Source organism: Halichoerus grypus, chromosome 1 (assembly GCF_964656455.1).
Source record: "Halichoerus grypus chromosome 1, mHalGry1.hap1.1, whole genome shotgun sequence".
Lineage (NCBI taxonomy): Eukaryota > Metazoa > Chordata > Mammalia > Carnivora > Phocidae > Halichoerus > Halichoerus grypus.
Genome location: NC_135712.1, coordinates 31197489 through 31208859, shown reverse-complemented (window position 1 = coordinate 31208859; position 11371 = coordinate 31197489).

Below are 11371 nucleotides of genomic sequence, written 5' to 3'. Positions count from 1 at the left end.
ATCTGGCTCCCACCCACCTCTTCACCTTTAATGCCCAGTACCATCTGTATCACCCCTAAGCATCAGCCACACTGCCTCTCGTTCCTCTTCTCAAACAAGTCAGTTTCTAGTTAAGGACCTTTATACTTCCTCTTCTGCTTGGAATGCTTTTGCTCTTGCTCTGATTGACTTTTTCTCATTAATCAGTCCAAATGCTATCTCTGTCTATCCAAATGCTATCTCTCTATCTCTTTATGTATGTTTTCCTTGGCTACCCAATCTAAAATAACTCCCATGTTGACTTTCTTTCATATCACCTGTTTTATTTTCTTCATAACACTTTTTTAACATTTAAAATCATCTTATCCATTTACTGTTGACGTCTGCATTATCTGTTGATCCCCAGCTAAGTGTCACGAAGGCCAAGAGCTTGTCCCTTGTTGCCCAACACTTAGAACAGTGCCGGGCACATAATAAGGGCTCAATAAATATGCTGCAGTAACGTATAGGTAAAATAATTAAGACTGGTGTGGATACAGATATCTCTGGGTTTCTAACTACACCCAAATTTGATGGCACCTTGTCTACTTCTTTACACCAGTTGAGAGAAGAATGAAAATAGGATTTCAGTAACAGAAACCAGATTTGAAGTATGAATGGGGACTTTCTCTGCTCTACATTTGGCTCTTGGTAGATTAGAACATGTGAGTGCAAATATCTGAAACCACTATTCCTTAAGAGAAAAAAAATACCTTTTACAACTTAATATGAATCTTAATTTCAATTGGAAAGAAATAGAATGATCAGAAAACTGCCTTTCATTTTGCATATAACATATACATTGTATGTTAAAAAGTGCTTCGTATAAGAATTGAAGGAAAACCATCAGCTATTTGGAATGGAATAAGCTAGAAACATTATTATCAAAAAATTTATAAAACTCACAGTAGATTTTTAAAAATCTGTTTTGTACTTAACCCCAAGGGGGGCTGATTTTTTTTTTTTTTTTTTTTTTTTTTTGATTCCTGAAATTGTATTTAAGTCAGTAAACATGAGGGACACTTGGGTGGCTCAGTCAGTTAAGCATCTAACTCTTGATTTCGGTTCAGGTCATGATCTCAGGGTTGTGGGATCGAGCCCCACTCCTGGGCTCCATGCTCAGTGTGGAGTCCGCTTGCCCCTCCCCCTGCTCATGCACTCTCTTTCTCACTCTTTCTCACTGTCTCTCAAATAAACAAATAAATATTTTTAAAAATCTGTAAAAATGAGAGTGTTTATGATGGAGCGAGTGATGCAGCGAGTGGGGAAATTCAGCAGAATATGGATGAGATTTGTCATATCTGTTTCAAATCGTAATGCTGTCTAGAAACAAGTTATCATTGACTCTTAAAATGTTCATATGCTGATCTAGTGTTAAGTTAAAATTTGCTTCCTGAGTGGCTTGTTGTTCTACTTAGAGAGAATACAATTCGGATTGTAGCCACAGGAATAATTCATTTGTCAGGGTTAAGCAATTGTTCCTAGATACATGGCACTTAAAACAAATATTTAAGAGCAATGATTTACTGCATTGTCTGTTCATATAACAATTTTATTTTCTGAAAAGCAGGGTCCACTAGAGAATCCAAGTAGGAGGAGAAATAATAACGAAAAGTATTTCTTAGTCTTATGTTTCCCCACACTGCGAAAGCCAGACCTTAGAAAGCTTCTGTGCAAAAGGCAAATTTGTCATTTCTATAATGAAGTCAATGCAGACATTGAGTTCTGGATGTGTGTTTCAGGACCTAAACTCATCAAGATCCTTTGGTCTGTCTTTCATGGCTGCCTTACTGTTGATGTTTCATTAAAGACTAAAAGCAACATTATCTTAACAATAGCTAGCCCTCCAAGGTCTAACATGCACAAAATCCTTGGAGACCTACACTATCACTAACCCCCACTAACTAAAAGGTATATAATCAGTTACTCCTCACAATCCCAGGACAGCTCTTTTGACCCATGAGTCCTGTTCATGTGCTATAATAAAGGCACCTTTCTGTACTGGGGAAAAAAAAAAAAAAAGCTCCCAAGGTATTCAAATAAAGTTTGACATGCTCATGGATTGAAACAGAATATTAAACTTTGCTTATAATTATAGAAATCCAACAACTGACAGAAAGGATATGTATGATGAGGAGTAAAGATGAAGAGACTAAGGTAGAAAAAGGGGTCACAATTGTACAATTGTAGGAGAAGGAAAGTATTACAACAGTGATTAAAAAATTTAAAAAAAAACAGGAAGAGATACTATCAGCTGGCAGAACTTTTTACATATGCCTGCAGACTTCATGTTAAAATAATAGTAATATTAACTATAATTATCAATGTTAATATTAATCTCATGGTTCTCTTTGATAATCTTGAGTTAATTCTTTAAAGAAAGAAAGGGGTCATAGGGTACTGAGATCTTTCTCCCTTATCTTGCACATATCTAGCTGCTACAGAAGTAGTTTGGTCTGAGGTACACATAATAGTTCTCTTAACTGAGGGTTCTTTTAGAGGCACAGCCATTCAATCATTTATTCATTCACTCAGAAAATATTTATTGAGTCTCTCCATATCTAGGCACTGTGCTAAGTGTTTTAGATAAAGTTGTAAAAAAGACAGATTAGGACTGCCCTATGATAAGATGAGCTAAACAGTAAGTAAATAAACCAATACATGGAATAATTATAGATCAGGTAAATGTCCAAAGGATATCTAAAGGCTGACGTGATGTAGAGTAATTCTAGAGTGAACCATTCTAGAGATGTTGGTCTGCAAAGCCTTTTCTGAGGAGATGGATTCAGGTCTTGCGAGATGTAATACCAATAAGATGAGAAATATCCCACCATGCAGAGTGCTAAAGAGACAAAATGAAAAAGAAACAAAAATCAACTTATCATGTACAGAGAGTAACAAGCTCCAAGTGCCCTACACCTTTGAGGAACAAAACAATGAAAGGCCAAATTGACTGAAGTCTGGCCAATAAGGACAATGATAAAAAATGAGTGGGAAAGGAAGCAGCTCAGAAAACTCAAAACAGAGGTTTTTGGACTTTATGCTGCCTGCAATTGCACTTCTAAATGAAAAAATGATATAATATGATTTCCGTTCTTGAAAGATCACTGACATCTCTTTGCATAGTGGATGGTCAGTGAACAAATGTGTAGGAGTGAGACCAGATAGAAGAGAATTATAGAGAACCAAAAATAGATGATATCAGCTTGGGGGGAAGGCAGCTTTGGAGATGGACTGATATAGACATAAAATATATAAGATATGGGTAAGACTTTCTGATAAAGTGGGACAGGTGAGAAAGAGGAAATAATCAATGATGAATAACAGGCTTGAGTACCAATGCTAATTTCTGAGAGGGGAAGAATTGGAATTGGAAAAAAAGAAAATCTTATTTTGAAATGTTTGAGGAAAGAATATCGAAGCTTTCCATTTTGGACACCTAGGACTTAAAGTTTGGTAAGTGTCCCAAGTTTTTATTCTTCTCTTTTTTTCCCCCCTAAATTAACAGAATCCCACTTTTTAGTTATGTATGTGTCCTCCTGAAAGGAAAAAAAAAAAAACCTACATTTTTCAAACTCAGTGTAGATGTGACCATGTAACTTAGGTTACAAGCATAAGTGGGAGGTTCAACATTGGGGACCATAAAAGGAGTGTGCTCTTCTGATTCCCTTATTCCTCTCCTTCTACCTCAGTCAGTGGTGGATTAAAAACTTCCAAATACATCGACAGTTCTTCCACCAAGGAGAGGCTCTATTTCTCCTTCCCTTGGGTCTATGCTACATTGTAATACACTCCAAGCATTACTTGTAATGCTGATTATTCTGGTTCTTTGACCACACTTTGAGTAACAAGGATATAACAGTCATCATTACCATCATGAATGACTCTAGAAATGGAAATTTAGTGTGGTAGGGAAGACTTAATACTAACATGGATTACAAAGTGGGAAGAAGGTGAGGAAGTAGCAATAAACTATAAGCCCTTTGTCTGAGAAGTTTTACAGTGAAGAGTGGGGGTGAAATGCTGAGATGTCCAGAAGAGATATAAGAGCATGGGGGCAGTGAAGACATGGGCTATGGTGGGAAATGCTTTTGTTATAAGGCAAATAATCCAACAGAGAGAATCATACTGATAAAACGGGAAAGCCAGAATGAAATGGAAGAAACAAAGTCTTAAAGAGTAGCCTTTGAAAGAAGAAAGGACAGTCCTTCCACCAGATAATAGGAGGCAAGATGAAAAGATGATTTTTAGTTTTTTAAGTGGGAAGTTGAAAGAGGCATATAGTTCAATGTGGCCTGGCACAGGGTGTACCTGATGGAACGATAGAAGTTACTTTACTATTGTCAACTTAGATGCTGTGTACCACTCTTTTTTTATATTGTTCTATATTATTATTTACACATTCCATGTAGCCAATACCATCTTCAATAAAGGATCACTGTCCCCCCTAAGAATATATTGTTCAATGAAAAAAAGTGGGCAAATACATTTATATTATTTTATATGTACATATGTATATATGGAAAGAAGGGTAAATAGTAAAGCATGCATATATCTGTTCTTAGAAGAAAATACAAAAAGACTAAACTGGAAAACCATGGAAGTATTATTGACAAGGTATGATTCGGGAGAAGAAGAGACAGGAGAGGGAGTTACACTTTTCTGAGTGTACCTTTTTACATAGTTTTGTCTCTTAGAAGCAGGTTACTGTTTTACGTATTCAAAAATTAAAAATAAGTCAACAACAATGAGAAGAAAAAAAAGAATCAAAACTGAAACAAATGAACTCAGCTGTATATCAAAAATAGAATATTACACTAAAGGGATTAAAAAGCAGACCAAAGGTAAGCAAAGTTGAACCAAAGCATAACTTTTGAACACAATGTGTGACTATATTATATGCTACTCAGTGGAGGAATGGGATATTGGGATTTGGGGTAGAAAGCAAACAAATCTTGAGCTCTTTTAATAAATTATTTTTTTGTAGTAGTATAGATGAAGCAATGATCAAATTATTACAGGTGATTTGGAGGTTTGAGCACATGATATTGATATTGCTGGGAGCCAGGATCCTTACTAGGAATGAAGGAAAATGTAAATATGGCAGGGGCAGGGATGGGAGGAAAAACCCTGTTGAGATGGATAGCAGTTGGAAGTACCAGTATGAATTTATATTAGAAATACTGGTTTTATCTGTTGCAAAGATCAAGAAGTAAAGAAATTCCAGTGGCAATGGGCATATGTAGAATCCACACACCTCTATAACACTTCCTGTGAAACAGTAAGCAGAAATCCTCAGAGAATGTACCAACTCATGGTCTAGAACAGGGTAAGTTGAGTTTAGAATAATTTATTATGCCAGAAAGTAAAAATGTGCAGAAGGAAATGAAGAGCTGTTAAAAGGACACTTTCATCAGCTTGAAGTTACTCCCACTCCCAAGTCAAGAACAAGATAATTAAGAAGGGAGTAATGAATTATAAACCAATGGGGAAAGAATAGAAACACATGGATCCATACTGATAATCAGTCAATCAGTAAGTAAGGAAAAGAAAGAAGGAAGAAGGGAGAGATGTTTGTTAAAATAGAATGCTGATCAATAAAAGTAGAGAAAGTACAGAAGTTATAAAATCATCATTTTGCGTTCATCAAAGCAAAGATTTTTTCCAATTAAATATGGAGGGGAATTTTAATGAAGAGCGGAATTTTTCATGGTTTTAGAGTGTTTCTCTATAGATTGCTTATGAGATGCAGAGGGAAACGTGGCAACTCTACAGTGGAAAACTCAGGCAGCACTGTGACCCCTTGATCCAAATTGATATCACCATTGGACAGACAGACAACTGTGAACTTCCTGATTCAACACCTTGAATAGGGCCCAATATCTGCTATGTAGAATTTAGACCTGGAATATATAAATTGAATCTAAATATGAGGAAAGTTTTTACAAACCCATTAAAACACACTATTAAAGAGAAAGGAGGGTCTGTAGTCTTCAGAAATTTTAGTTATGAAAGACACAGAATGCCTGAGGAAATGTTCCAGATTAAAGGAAACAGGAAGCATGATAACCAAATGCAGTATGTGATTATGGATTCAGGAGAAAAAAAAAATGCTATTAGAAACGTTAGTGACAAAACTGGAAAAGTAGAATATAAAACCTATAAAGTAAATCCATATTAAACTCCCTAAAATTTTTAACTATACAGTGGTCATGAACGAATATTCTTATTCTTAGGAAATACACCCAGAAGCATTTAAGAGTAAAGGGCTAAGAAAAAAAAAAAAAGTATAGATATACAGACATGTAGATATACACAATGATAAAGCAAGTAAGGCAAAAATGTTAACAATTGATGAATCTGAGTAAAGGGTATACGAAAGTTCTTTGTTCTATATTGCAACTTTTCTGAATGTGTAAAATTATTTCCAAGTAAATAGTAAGAAGTATAGTATCACATTTTAGCAATGGAGATTCAGAGACTTTAGACATCCAAACATTTGTGAAGTGAAGGTATGAATGAATGAGTTTAAAAAGTGCACATTGTACTGATAGTAATGCTATTTCTATATTTTTGTTAATGTAATTTCTTCAGATGCTCAAAATACAGCATGCTTTCATGAAAGACCAAGAAACCAGACTGATACTTACTTAGATAAAATACAAGACAGAAAACAGAAATAATGCCAATTACAGAAAGGAAACTATTTTGAGGAGGTTACTAAAATTATACTACAAGTTAAGGAAGCATATATCAATATCACTGTGACATTTTCCAATGTTTCCCAAGCACACATGCCTGGATTAGTTATTTTAAAGCATGAAATACATGTTTAACTCTTCAGAAGCTGTCCCTCTAATCTCTACTTGCCTTGACCCTAGTATAACAAATTTACCAATGAAAGCAGACTTTAATCCTGATTTCACAAAGCAGGAAACACTATAAACTTCAAGAGACTTAAATTCTATAATCACACTTGTGTTAATATAGAGGGGGTTGTAGCATTCTTATTGGGTACTAAGTTCAGCTTACAGGTAGTTGAAGACAGATATCATTAGGAGGGGATTTTATAAGTAAATCAACATTCACTGGTATGTCATTATCCTTTTATTATCTGTTAAATTGCTTATCCAAGCAATGTATCAATGTTTAAGTGGTCCCCATTTTAAAAAGTTTTCTTTATTCTTCCCACTTCCCTTCCCCCAGCTGGAAAAGGTAGATTATTTGCTTTAAAATGTGAATCAATAGATTATCTGCTTTAAAATGTGAATCAATAGGTACTTCCTCTTTTATTTAAAACAACAACAACAACAACAACAACAAAACCAGAAACCTACTTTATTGCAATTATGTTATCATTATTTATAAATTAACAAATGAACCATAATGATCGCCACTTACAAATGATGTTTTTTGAAATTATATGTGATCTGTGAATTACATAGTCGGCCTTTTGACAACAATGTCTGAAAAACTAGTGTTCCTATCATTAAAGTTTTCAGGTAAATTTTCTTGCATTTTGCTATGGACTTGCTGCTTTTCTCTTGTGTCTTGAAATGAGAGGTTTGGCCAACAACTAGAGGGATTTTGCATTTTTCAGATGATGATATTCTGCCTCCAGGTTGTTTCATACTAGGTGTTAATGGAGCCTTTGGAGACTTGAAAATTAAAAGGAGGAGAAGATGCCTACTTTCATTCTAGGCAGCAATTTCATTCTGTTAATTTGAAAACTATTGGTTTAGGTAGGCTGGAAAAGGGTAATCTCAGAGGTCTGGCTCACAAAATCTGTGCAAACGTAAGTGACTAATTTAAGTAGTGGAGAAAAAAGATAAGTGTGTAAACAAATATATATAATTGAAAGAAATTAAAGGAAATTTCTTGGAATACCGTGGACACAAATATTCAACAAAATACATTTAAATATGCCATAAAACCTATCCCAAAGAGGAGCATAATAGAATGATCACTGATGACATTGTGAGCTCTATTGATGTTTACATAGGATATGTGGGAATCAATAGTTATTAAGCATCTATTGTGTGCCAGAACAGGGATGAAAATTTAATTAGTGTTTTCTTGATTTCTCATAACCAAATTATAAGCTATTTTTCTTTCATTTTATACATCAAAAAATTTATTTTAGGGGTTGAATTAATATATGAGTTCACACACCTCAGAAGTGGCAAAACCAGAATGTGTGTTTTGTTCAATTACTCTAGAGTTGTATGTGAACAAGATTTATCTCTCTTGATGAACTGGCATGTTTCCTAGGAGAGTCACAGAACTCACTGTTGGTTTGTTTTAGGCTTTTCTGGGTCAGGGAAACTGGGATTCAGTTCTACACATGCTTGTGCCTCTCCAAGCCCAGATGACCCACAGAGCAGTCTGTGCCAAGATCTGTGTTTGTAAAATCAGAGTTTGAACTCATTTCCATCTAGCTCCAAATTTCATGCATGTTCGAGTGATAAAGGTTTCTCCTGGAATAGGAGTCAACAGAGACTCCTTACTCTGGGTAAGCCAGCTGGCTTGTGTGGGATCCCCTGTCTGAATACTCCAGGAGCTTGAGTCTACAAGGATATGCCTTATCACTTGCTCCCTGGAGTCCAGGGTGGGTCAAATGGTGGGAGGAATCTTACTAGCAGCTGAAATAATCATCTGGTTGTCCCAGCCAATGAATCATTCATCTGAAGGGGCTATACAGTGAGAAATCATTCAGATATACATATAGAGACAGAGATCAGGTGTCACTGCAAGTGAAAGGTTGGGAGATGAGTATAGCAAATATAAATTTGCACAACTACTTGAAGTACCCAATAAGTAATAGGTAGTTTACTTATTGGAGGAGGAAGCTAAAACCTGGCTTCTAGTAAGTATAATTACTGCTGTAATTACTACTGTAATAATACTATTGTTACTACTTGTTATGGGTTGAATTACCTCCAAAAAAGTAAGTTCAAATTCAATTCCTAACTGTGAGTACTTAAATTTGATCTTATTTGAAAAGAGACTATTTGTAGATATAGTCAAGCTAAGATAAGATCATACTGGATTGGAGAGGGACTGGGGGAAAAAAAAGTGGAGAATGTATGGTCTTTGACGTTTTTAGTATAAGGATAACCAGAATTCTGAATTCACATGTCGTTTGGAAGAATCTGTAAATAACATTTAGAGCATAAAATTTTTGCTTGCTTCTGAAGAACTACTGTGTTTATAGTAGTGGATCTTAGAAAGCAGAAGGAAATTTGAACACACACATAGGGAAGAATGCCATGTGATGACAAAGACAACTATTTGAGTGATGTGTCCACACACCAAGGAATCCAAGGAATGCCAATCACCAGCAGCTAGGCAGAGTCAGGGAAGGATCCTCCCTAGAGCCTTCAATGGGAGAATGGCTCTGCAGACATCTTCATTTCAGACCTCTAGCCTCCAGAACTAAAAGCCAATACATTTGTCATACTTTCCTAGAGAAGCTCTAGGAAAGTAGTACATTACTCCTGTCATCTTGGCTCTCTTACCACAAGCCTAGAAGATGAGGAATAACTTTCTTTCAATTCTGCATGCAAGCACTGGACTGAAAATCCTCAAGTGATTCAACATTTCTTTGGTTTGATAGTGTCCCCCAAGCCCAAAATCTGATGCCACCGCTTTCCAGAACCATTACTAGAAGAACAGTACTTCTTCAGAAGCAAGCACAAATATTATGCTTTAAAGGATATTACAGATTTCTCCAAACAACATCCATATTTAGAATCTGGTTATCTCTACCTTAAAAAAATCTTTTATGTTTTTTCTTATGCCATATTTATTCTACATCATCCAGAAAGGGTTAAAGGCAAGATATATAAAATTTAATAAGCAGACTTAAGAGTGGGGCGAAAGAATAAAGGAGAATAAGAATAGGATTATCAAATAAAGCCAGAACTCCAGCTGGGCCACACATTTCCTTTTTAACAGCCTGTGTTAAAATTAAAACCTGGTCAGTTACAAAATTTGTAGAGTTCAAACAATAAAACCAATAACTAAGCAGAACTATTTCTGGCGGTTTTTCTCAGGACCCTATGTTATAAAGAACAAAATAATTGACTATACTCTGTAATAGTTTCAACATCATATTTTATAGGGATATTTTTAATAATTATCTTCCATATAATTTGAAGGTTTTATCCAAATCTCAGTACAGTAAAAACAATAATCATGGGCCAATGTGACTTAACCCAGATGCCTAATTATTTTGCTATGTGATAAAATTGGTCACGCCCTTCAATGTCCAGCTTAAAGATTACCATTTCCATGTTCATTGTCCCCTCAATTCTCTATACATATTTTTGTTTTTATTCTCTATTTATTCCTCTTTTTTGACATTTAATTTGAGTCTAAGCGCCTATTTTTAAATTCAAGGAATTTGTCTTATTCCTTTTGATATCCCCCCAAAACTTGGCACAGGGCCTTGCACAGAGATAAACACCTAATTCCCATGTAACGGAAAATTCTCAGGCCATACTTGAATAGAGACAGTGAGTGAAATCACTTTACTCCCATAACTTACCTTTGCTCTAAAACATAAATTTCTCCCTCTCAGATGAGCCACAGTGTTTTCCTCAATTACTCTCAAGGATGAATTCACTTTTAGCCCTGTAACCACAACCCAGAGGGCAGATATGCTATTAAAATTTCTTTGTCCAGAGCTGCTGGTGGGACATTTTATTGACTGTTGTGCTTTATCTATCCCCAGTTGCCTTCATTTACTGAAATATAGATGCTAAGGTTGGTGATGAGAAACAACTTTCTCTCCTGGGTTATAGTCTTTTGCCTGGACCCAAAATTATGATCTTAATTTGATACAAGAACCCTAATGATAAAGGATTTTATTTAATTTGATTATGGTCTCCACCCCCAAGGCTCTGGTGTTGTTCTAAGAAAGAGATGGGCCAGAAGACAATTGAGGATAACTGAATATAACAGCAGGATTTGATTCATTGGTTTGGGAATTTACATCCAACCATTGTCACAAGGAGTCAAGTAGTCTGAGGTTTTGGATTAATGTGAAAATTCAAATGCCCTTCACAACATTCACTTTTTACTTTCCCCTTCTTATCCTGCTGCCCACCCACTTCCTGTAAGCTTAGACTATTCTCTGACTTGTTTGGATTTCCAGTGGCTATCAGTTTAGGTTGGAACTTTTGTTGCACTAAATGAAGGGATGTATAAGAAAATAAATTACTGCATTTAATTTGGAGGAAAGAAATTGATCTTATTGCAGAACTCATTTGGGGGCACTAAAATGATGAGACATACATGGATCAAGAGTCCTGGAACCCAAGAAAGTTCCATAATGGCCAGTGAAACAGAT